Genomic DNA, 11,512 nt, shown 5'->3' with positions numbered 1-11,512 from the left:
AGAAGGGCCTTTGAATACTTCATGGTAAAAGTATGTTTAATAGCTCTCTGGATTTTGATTTCTATGAAAATTGGGTATATGGGAAGCATAATCTGGTGAGTTTCCCCTCTGGTGGTAAGAGGGTGAAACAGATATTAAAGCGTGTGCACAATGATTTGTTTGGACCTGTGTTGTTTCCATCATTGGGTAAGTTTGTGTACTATGTATCATTTATAGATGACTTCTCAAGGAATACATGGACATATTTCCTCAAGAAGAAATCTAAAGTCTTTGACATGTTTAAAGAATTTAAGGCTCTGGTGGAGAACCAGACAGAGAAGAAGAAGATAAAGGTGCTGAGGACAGATAACGGTGGAGAGTTTTGCAAGAAGGAATTTGAAGAGTTCTGTAAGAAGTGTGGTATAGCATGGAAGAAGACTAATCCATACACACCTAGGCAAAATGGAGTTGCAGAAAGAATGAACAAGACGTTGATGGAAAGGGCAAGAAGCATGCTCAGTGGTGTCGGGTTAGGACAGGAATTCTAAGAAGAGGTGGTGGAGACTGCATGTTACCTAGTCAACAAATCACCTTCATCACCGTTGGAGGATAAGACTCCACAAGAGGTATGGACTAGTAAGAAACCTTCTCTTTCACATCTGAGGGACATCTTCCAAAGGAGAAAATAACAAAGTTGGATAGTAGATTTGAAAAGTGCATCTTTATTGGGTATAAGGATGGTTTAAAAGGTTATAAGTTTTGGAACCCAGTAATAAGGAAGGTTGCGTACAGCCGATATGTAGCGTTTAGAGAGGTAAAAGATGTTATTAAACGTGATGTCCTACCAAAGGAACCTAAGAATATAGAGTTTGAGCTAAAGGAGGAAGAATGAGACTCTACAGCATAAGAGGAATCAGAATATGAAGAGCCACAAATTCCGGTTGTGAGAAGATCAGTTCGAGAAAGAAGGAAGCCATAAAGGTATAGTCCATTTGCTTTCTGTAAAAAAATTTCTTTATCTATTACTGATGATGATCCCGGAACTGTGAAGGAAGCAGTAGATTCAGAGGATGGCAAACTCTGGAAAGAAGCCATGGTTGATGAAATGGCATATTTACACAAAAATGAGGCTCGGGATCTTGTGGAGTTGTCAGCTGGAAGGAAACCCAATGGCAACAAATGGGTGTTCAAGAAGAAGATGAATGCAGAAGGAAAGTTGGATACATACAATTCTCAGTTGGTAGCAAAAGGTTATTCCTTGGTGTCGGGATTGATTTTGGTGATATTTTTTCTCCTGTTGCCAAGGTAGCTTCCATTAGATTACTTTTATATGTTGTTGTTTCTTTTGATTTTTTGGTAGAACAGATGGATGTGAAGACAACATTTCTTCAAGAGGATCTGGAAGAAGAGAACTACATGAACAAAACTAAAAGCTTTGCGGTGAAGGGTAAGAAAGAACTAGTATGCAAGTTAAACAAGTTTCTGTATGGGTTAAGACAGTCACCAAGGATGTGGTATCAGAAATTTGATACATTTATATGGGGACTTGGCTTCACCAGAAGCAAAGCAGATCACTGTGTGTATTTTAAATTAATTGGTGACCGTGTTATTTATTTGGTCTTGTATGTGGATGATATGTTGTTGGTTGGAAATGACAAAGAAATTATCCAGGATTTGAAGACCAAATTATCCTCCAAATTCGACATGAAAGATCGTGGTGCTTCAAATATATTTTGGGCATGGAAATTAAACGAGAACGGGTAAAGAGGAAGCTCTGGTTAAACCATAGGAAGTATGTCGAGACAATATTGTAGAGGTTTAATATGCATGATAGTAAACCGGTGAAGGTTCCTATTCTTGTAGGTGTAAAGTTATTTGCTAAACATTGTCCCAAGACACAAGAAGAGGAAGAGGATATGTCATGTGTTCCATATGCAAGTGGAGTCGGTAGCCTGATGTATGCGGTGGTCTGTACTAGACCAGACATTTCACATGCAATAGGAGTATTGAGCATGTTTATGTCAAAACCAAGGAAGGAGCATTGGAAAACAGTGAAGCGGTTTTTCAGGTATTTGCGTGGCACTAATGATTACGGTTTGTGCTACCAAGGAAGACCAGGATTGGACAGAGATTTGGACATCCATGGCTTTTTTGATGTAGACTGGGTTGGAGATCTAGATCAGAGAAGATCTACAAGTGGATATGTGTTTAACCTATTTGGAGGTGCAGTCAATTGGATGAGTAAGAGACAATCTATAGTGGCACTTTCAACTACAAAGGCAGAATACATGGCAGCCACTCATGCAAGCAAGGAAGCAGTTTGGTTGCAGAGATTTTGTTAAAGAATGGGGTTAGTACATCGAGCTATAAGGATAGACTATGATATCCAAAGTGAAATTTTCTTGGCAAAGAACCTTGCTTATCATTCAAAGACAAAACACATTGATGTTCAGTATCACTTTGTGAGGGATATGGTAGAAGACAAAAAGGTGTTGTTGGTAAAGGTGGACACTTTGAAGAATACCGCAGATGCATTTACAAAGTCTGTGAGCACTGAGAATTTCTCTTGTTGTAGAGAAACAATGGGCATTGCAGGGTTGGATCAATGACTAAGCTCTCCTGTGTAAAGAAAACAACAAGTGGGAGAATGTTGGGTTGTGTTAGTCCCCTGGGGGGTCATAGGGGGGGTATGCAGGGGACGGTAGCCCCCCTGCACAGGGTCCTGGGCAGCACCCTGGGAAATTTTTTTTGGACCCTATATTAAGAGGGCAGACCTACCTATGGTTTTGTGCATGGAATTCGCACATGGTTTTGGGCACGATGGTTTTCGGTCCATGTTATTTTGTAGATCTGGTCAAGGGAACTACAGTTATCTTCTAATACACGGTTAATGGATTGGGGTTTATGGATGCTTTCGCATGTATATATATGTATTGTAACATTCAAAGGAATATAATGAAAAATCAATATGGTAGTCCTGGTTTTGGGATCCAAGGGAAAATCTCTGTGTATATTTGTTTTACGAGTTATGCTCTCGCCATTGTTTATTTTCTGTTTTTAGAATTCGTATGCAGGTAATTTTTGTACGAGGTTAAAACCTACAATAACATCGAGGTGTAACTTCTAATGAAATAAATGCATACATTATGGGGAAAATAAAGAATTCAAAAGTTATTGTGTAAAATAGGGGAATCATATTCCATTGTAATCAACAAGAAAAAAATGTTTTAATTTTTTGTGAGTGACAAGTGGCACAACTAATAATGTGTAAAGTAGAACTATTATTTCTCATTTCCACTTGTTGGGGACATCATTTTGGTAACTTTCTTTACTTTAACTATTGACCAACTATAATAATGAGAAGAGAGATTGCAACAAAACTTTCTCAAACAAAAGTAAAATTATAGCATAATGTGGTAATGCCTAAAAGCTTAAAGCATCATCATTCACATTACAACATAGAAGAAATATATTTTCAGAAAAAGACAACAAACTTGATTTATCATTTTTCTCAATTATATTTAAAAGTGGCCTTTAATTGTTAGGCATTGATCCATTCATACTAGTCACATGGTATATCCAAATGAGTGCAAAGCACTAGCAAGTATCAAAAATCTATCCGTAAAGAAAATAAAGCAAAACCTTAGGTCATCATAGAAACCAATATAATGAGTAGAAAGGGAATTGAAAAATTAATGATTGATCTATTATTGAGAAAATGGTTTTGCATTATGGTTATTATTTTTCACAAACTAATTATGGGAACACAACATTCCCTCTTGCCTCCATATGTTGCCCCAAAAGAAGAGAAATTATTACAACTACGATGTAATTCTACACCATTATATTGGTGTCTCAAGTTAGGTTAAAAAGGTTTTGTTTCCAAGTGCACAATCAAGAGACAAAGAAAATGATAGCTTGTTGATTTGATTAATACTCAAGTAGTTGTAAATAACTAAATCATGTAAATCTCCATTTGTTACGAAACCAGCTCAAGAAAAGATATAAAAGATAGATCAACGCCTTAAAATTCAGCCTCTTCGAGGGGGCTACCTCCTTTACATTACATAAATGAACAATTCTTGGATGATTCAAATGACAAAACCTCCTTTCTATATATAGGAGTCTAAGGAGTCACAATATAATCCAGTCGACCTAACAATAATAATATAAAGCCACAAAAATAACAATAGAGGGATTCTATGGGGCACAAAAATAACAATAGAGGGATTCTATGGGGCACAAAAATAACAATATGGGGGTAATAGGGGCACAACAATATAAATAAGGGGTATAACTACAATAGTAATGGGGTAATCACTAGTAGTATAGGGACCCAACATGCCCCTCTCCTTCAAAAAAGTGTTGTCCTCAACGCTTGAGTAGTTCTGGATACTTCTGCATAAAATTTTCATCCTACCATGTGGAATCTTCAGCGGATAAGTTCTTCCACTTGATAAGATACTCTGAAATTGATCGATTTCGTAGCTGTCGAGTTCTTGTTTCTGTGACTGCTTCCGGTTCCAATATAATTTTTCCTTCCTCGTCAAGTTCTGGCAATATTGTTTGAATTGGGAGCTTGTCACCTATAACCTTCTTTAAACATGAAACATGGAAAACTGGGTGCAATCGAGAAGTTGCAAGAAGCCCAATTTGTATGCCATAGTACCAATCTTTTGCAACACCTTGTACGGACCATAATACTTTGGTGATAATTTATTATCCTTCTTAGCTTGCTTTAGGGACATTTGCTTATATGGTTGTAGCCGTAGGAATACCCAATCACCTACATCAAAACTTCTTTCACTACGATGTTGATCTGCCTGTTGTTTCATTCTATTTTGTGCCAACATGAGGTTATCCTTTAAGAGTTGGAGGACTTGTTGTTGATGTTCGATGTGATGTTCCACTGCCTGAACCTTAGAATTTTCTCTTAAATATGATGTGATGGATGGTGGTTGATGCCCATAAAGTGCCATAAATGGGGTCATTTTTGTTGCTGTATGGAAGGAAGTGTTATACCACCATTCAGCCAGAGGCAACCATTTGACCCATTATGTATGTTTATCAGATACAAAGCAACGAAGATATCCTTCCAAACATTTGTTTACTATCTCAGTTTGCCCATCAGATTGAGGATGATAAGATGAGCTATGAGCTAACTGAGTACCAAGACAAGAAAATAATTTTGTCCAAAAAATTCCAGTGAAAATGGGATCTCTATCACTTACAATAATCTTTGGGTTTCCATGTAGATTTTGAACTGTTTCCATAAATGCAGTAGAAACTGTACTGGCTTTAAATGGATGTGATAATGCACAAAAGTGTGCATACTTGGTAAGTCTGTCAACTACCACCATGATGACACTCTTTCCCTCATACTTGGGTAAACCTATGATAAAATCTATTGAAACCTCCTCCCAACGTTGGCTTGGGATGGATAAAGGTTGTAATACACCCGGTGTCTTAATTGTTTCAACTTTATTTTGTTGGCAAACCAAAAATTCCACCACAAACTTTTGAATATCTGATTTAAGGCCATCCCAAAAAAATCCCTTCTTCACCCTGTGGTAAGTTTTTAAAAATCCTGAGTGCCCTCCTAAGGGAGAAGTGTGCAATTCCCTAAGAATCTTTTGTTTTAGCTAGGAATTCTTACAGAGGTATAAGCGATCTTTGTACCATAACGAATCATTTTGCCAGCTAAATGTATCAGAAGTACTGGAACCTTGTTGTAGCTTTCGAATAAGTGCCCACACTTCTTCGTCATTCTTCCATTCCTCCCTTGCTTCGTTTATCCAATCTGGTTGGATAATAGAAATGGCACACAACAATGCTTCCACATCCTCATCCTTTCTTGAGAGTGCATCTGCCACCACATTTTGCTTCCCTTTTTGTAGATGATTTCAAAGTCATAACCCAACATCTTTCTGACCCACTTTTGTTGCTCTTCAGAGGATAATCTTTATTCTAAAAAGTATTTAAGGCTATCATGATCCATTTTTAACTTGAATTGTCTTCCCATTAGGTAGGGTCTCCATTTCTTAAGTGCATGGAGTATTGCCAACATTTCCTTCTCATAAATAGCTTTGCTTAAAAACTTTCCCTTGATTGGACGACTTTCAAAAGCAATGGGTCTTTCATCTTGCATTAGAACAGCACCAATTCCATTTCCTGAAGCATCACATTCCACAATAAAGGTTTATGTGAAGTCTGGTGTAGATAAGATCGGTGCTTGGCACATTGCCTCTTTAAGATGTTCAAAGGCCTTTGTTGCTTCTGGAGTCCATGAAAATGAATCTTTCTTCAATAATGTTGTTAGAGGTGCTGCTATTCTCCCATAATTCTTAACAAACTTGTGATAATACCCTGTCAACCCAAGAAATCCTCGCAGATGCTTTATGGATGTGGGGATTTTCCATTCCTTAATGGCTTTAATTTTGCTAGGGTCTACTTAACTCCTTCATGAGATACAACATGACCCAAATATTCCACCTCCTGGACTCCAAAGAAACATTTGGATCTTTTTGCATATAATTGTTTCTCCTCCAATAGTTGTAGCACCCTGTCAACATGTTCAACATGATCCTTCCAAGACTTGTTGTAGATTAGTATATCATCAAAAAATACTAACACAAATTTTCTAAGGAATGGTTTGAAAATTAGATTCATCAAACCTTGAAATGTTGAAGGTGCATTGGTAAGGCCAAAAGGCATGACCAAAAATTCATAATGACCCTCATGAGTTCTAAATGCCGTTTTCGGAATGTCTTCAATCTTCATTCTGATTTGATGATATCCCAAACAAATATCCAACTTGGTGAAGTAAATTGATCCATGCAATTCATCCAGTAATTCATCAATGACAGGAATGGGGAACTTATCTTTAATAGTGAGCTTGTTGAGCTCCCTATAATCCGGACACATGCGCCATGATCCATCCTTCTTGTGCACCAATACTACTGGAGCTGAGAAATAACTTTGACTTGGTTGAATTATATCAGCCTCTAGCATTTCTGCAACCATACGTTCAATTTCACTTTTTTGGACATAGGGATATATGTACGGCCTAATGTTTGGAGGAACACTTCCTGGAATCAGATGAATAACATGATCATGATCACGCATAGGTGGGAGACCTTTGGGAGTCTCAAATACCTTGGAATGATTTTCCAGGACTTTTTGGAGATCTGGAGAAATAGATGATTCCAATGTGGAAACATCTAGCGAACAAATTGTGCAATCACACCTCTTTGCTCCTTTTTCAGGAGCTTAGTCATGCCATTAGAGCTGATTATCTTTCCTAGTTTCCCTGAAATACCCCTTAATTCAACTTCCTTTCCTTCCGTAGAAAATTTGATGAAAAGTTCTTGAAAATTAAAAGCTATTGTACCCAATGATTGTAGCCATTGGACTCCTAGTACAACATCAGCACCTCCCATTGGAATGGAAAGCATTGGGCTAGTCAATACATATTCTCCCATGGATAGCTTGATATTATGGCACTTTCCAGAGCAATTTATTGTTCCTCCATTTGCAATCATCACTTGACACTGGTACTGGATATAGGAAGCAATTCAATTCTTTTGCTACCCTACAATGAATAAAATTGCGGGTGCTTCCTGAATCAATCAACACTATTACCTTTTTCTTCTTGATTTGTCCTTCTATCTTGATGGCTTGAGGAGTGGTAATTCCCGCCAATGCATTACAAGATATGGCCAGATTTATTTGTTCTTCATCTAGGCTTTGTTCCTGGAGTATATCCTCTTCTTTTGACCTTTCTTGCTCATTTTCTTCTTCCTCTTCACAATCTATGTAGAATAATTTCTTCTCAGTACACTTATGACCTTTTGTGTATTTGCTATCACAACTGTAACAAAGCGCTTTTTCTCTTTTTTCTTCCAATTATTGTGGTGTCAACTGGTGGGCTCCAGTATTGTAGCAATAATGCTACAACTCCTGGGGCTTCCTATCTCTAATTTTATCAACCCGGTAGTTCGTACAAACTTGGAAGCGACGGTGTTGTATGCACAAGTACTAGCTCTTGTCGCAGCTGTCACTTGGTCAGCTGGCACAAGTCCGCTAGGGCTCAAGCCAACTTCTATATGCTCTCACAAGAAGCTTGCTAAATGATGGACGAAAGCTATCTCAAAGAAAACTAATCTACTTGGCAAAAACGAACTGAAAGCCAACCAAAACATGGAAACCCTAGTAAACCCTAATCTGACTAGTCTAACCTCTATGATGCAATAGTGAGAGTGCAAATGTCTAAAGATGATGCCATTACTTCTAGTGATGTGAAATGCATGAAATTAAACTACTTGCATCTGAAAATACATGTTTTTGTATTTTTTTCTTGAGTGGATGGAGTGATTGTGATTTTGTTCTTATTAGCGTTTGGTTGTGCAGAGGTGGTGCAAAGGGAAGGAAAGCTTGGGAAAGGTCAGGGAGGCTAGGAGAGGTCCCAAGGGATCCTTAGCATCAGTCCACAGAGGTTCCTCACGTTCAGATGCTCAGCAACCGAGTGTGTGGGCCCCTACAGGATGTCTGCAGGGGATCCTACAGGAAACTCAGGAATTTCTACAGGAAGTCTGTTAACTTCTACAGGATGTCCTACCGTGGGAGTTTTGGGTGATGGTGAAGTGATGGAGTGGTATAGGGGGATATGTAGGATGGAAATGAGGTGGTAATGGCTCAGTAACAGTGAGGTGAGGAGATGAGGGTGAGTGTAGAGGCAGATTTGTCTTAGAGGAAATAGAGGGAATGGAAGGCAAAAAACAGGGGATATGAGCGGTGGGGTAGTTGAGGAACAAAGGGCTTCGTTGGAGGATGGATAGTTGGTCTGCGCACGGTTCGGGAAGGTAGGAGAACGATGGAGTAGCGTTGCACGGTGTAAATGAGACAAATCATCCAAGTCCTGCAAGTAAAAGTTATTAACTTATGCCAACAGCTTATTAAACCAATGAACAGCAATGTATTCGTGAAGGAAACTGATATATGGTACTGAAGCAATGAAGCATTCCAAGAAATTGACACTCATGGACACTTCTATCCATCACCAAGACTGCGTTCAAGAGAGCATTAACATGTAAGCAAACGTTTTTGAATGGGCAGCACAGTCTGCGATCCCTGCCTCTAGAAAGAGGTGGATCATGAGCATACAGTCAGCCTGTTCTTTTTTAACTGTTATTCACTCTAATCTACTCAGCCTACTTCCAAACAACTACAGCAATTCTAACTGATAAAACCAATCTGTTTAACTTCTACAGGAAATCCAAATCAGCAATTGTTTAACCACTACAGGAAATCTAAATCAGCAGCTATACTCGAATGCATGTAAAGGAAAATGGAAACGAAATGCTAAAGGAACAATATTGATACAAAGGAAGGAGGCCTGAGCTCTCAGGTTGGGCCCAACCCCGAGAGCTTTAGGCTCCTTTAAAAACTCAGAATTTGATCCAAAACTGCTTGCTTTTATTCATAATCAAAAGTCTAATGTCATGCCAAAACTGGCTTACAAAGAGCAAAAACCAAATTGACTAACTAGCTGCTACGAAATGACTAACCCCTAGCTATAAAAATGACTAACTGAAATGAGGTCTTAAGCCCTCTTATTTATACAATTTGAGGACCCAACAGTCCTCCTAAAATTTAGGGACTTGGCTGCCCAAGACTTGTAGTTAACAGCAGTCCAACTTGACTTGCTTGGCTGCCCTTGAGCTGATTGATTCGGTGGCCCTTGAACTCCGAGCTGATGGTGGAGAATTCGAGGTAAGGGCCCATAAATGAGGGGGACACCTTCCTACAAATCCTCTAGCTTGTTCTCCCACGAATTTGGCTGCCAAGTGCTCATTAAGACCTTCAAATTTGTCTCCAAGTTGACCAAAAAGGCTACACAAAGCACCCATTAGACTTGTTGGCATAACGACTAACCAAATTCACTCTATTAACATAAAAATAATCAAAAACATGCAATAAACAAATGAGAATGGTGGACTAAGTCAAATTAGGAGGTTGAATGAGCCCAAATAATTGTACATTTTTGGGGCTCATCATCACCCCCCTACTGAAAGTGTTGCTCCTCCTCTGAGCAACCAATCTCTCTCCTCGTCTTTGATAGCCCTGGTGACTTCCTTGGCTAATCATCTCGGCCGATTTCTCCTTTGGCTTCCCTCTTTTCAAACTTTCCTGTAGAAACTGTTCGCTGGCTTCCTGTAGAACAGTCTGCTAACTTCCTGTAGAACCAATTTCACTGATTTTACTTGCTTGGCTGGGGGTGCCTTCTCCTTGAACTGCGCTGCCTGAAAGCTGACGAATCCAACACAAATGGCAAGTCTAATGTATTATAAAAGCACACACGTACAATGAACTGCCCGAGAATAGATATTGCATGCCAAAGCTGGATGGGAAAAAGTGTTTCCAGGCCTTTAAATCATTGTTTTTCCATTGGTTAACCTTGATTCACGTTTCTGTTCCTGACATAACAATACTTTCCGACTGCGGCAGCTTTCTTTTCTTCATAAAATGCTTACTGCAATAGCAAATATGGGAATAATAACATATTTGTATCCCAAAGCCAACCCAAATATAACATTAGTTGCTGCTCAATCCTGCATGAATCGGCAACATCTTGGACAGGGCTGTAAGCATTACTAGTGTAGTACTCAGTGACGAAACCAATAACAAGGCCAGACCACAAACCAATAGCACCACAGAAGAAAAGCTCCCAGTTCTTTACAACCTTCTGGGCACCAAAATTGAAGATAGTGAAGGATGAAGGCAATGCAACTAGGCTTACAGCAGCAATGCCAATAGTCATCACTACTGTGGAGATAATAAGTTGCTTTTCCAATGCAAGCTCAATTTCCTTCACAGCCTTGATCTCAAATATGTTAGTTGCAAACAGAGTTGTGATTAAGCAAGCAATGATACCCATTGAACTAATAAGCAAGGGATAACACATGGCAGTAAGATCATGAGAGTTTCCAAATGATGATATGGATGCAACAACCAGAGCTGCACAGGAAGATTCAGCATAGGACCCAAATAGATCTGATCCCATACCAGCGATATCTCCAACATTGTCACCAACATTATCAGCAATGATAGCTGGGTTGCGTGGATCGTCTTCAGGAACGTTCCTCTCAACCTTGCCAACAAGATCAGCACCTACATCTGCTGCTTTGGTGTAAATACCACCACCTACTCTGCCAAACAGAGCCATGGAAGAACCACCAAGACCATATTTGAAGATGTTGAAATAAGTTTTGCTAACCATTTCATATATTTTTCTCCAAGATGTTCTGCTAATTTTCGTTTATCTCCATCTGAATTCGGATACACTTCGAGTGAATCATGTTGCAAGTGCAAGTTAACCAACAGCTGAGCCCTCAGATTTCTGCGTGATTTTTGGAGTGAGGTGGCAGAGACATGCGTTGGCCATGCAGACAGTTAGGCTATCGTGAACTGCATGTTCTACTTATGAACCGTATGTTTTCTTCTTGATCCGCTGCACTGGAGTCCAAGCAGCTGA

The 11,512-nt window shown here is 39.1% G+C and overlaps 1 pseudogene; it reads right to left on the bottom strand.

Moving 5' to 3' along the window:
- Positions 1-10,496: 10,496 nt before the first annotated feature.
- On the bottom strand, positions 10,497-11,257 carry LOC149164366 (pyrophosphate-energized vacuolar membrane proton pump 1 pseudogene; annotated as a pseudogene).
- Between the last annotated feature and the right edge of the window lie 255 nt (positions 11,258-11,512).

This window comes from Pinus tabuliformis, chromosome 5_1 (genome assembly GCF_031772625.1).
Source record: "Pinus tabuliformis cultivar Carrire ecotype Pingquan chromosome 5_1, CPIR1, whole genome shotgun sequence".
In the NCBI taxonomy this organism is placed as follows: Eukaryota; Viridiplantae; Streptophyta; class Pinopsida; order Pinales; family Pinaceae; genus Pinus; species Pinus tabuliformis.
Note: the sequence above shows the minus strand (reverse complement) of the source record. Positions and strands in the feature narration are given on the sequence as shown.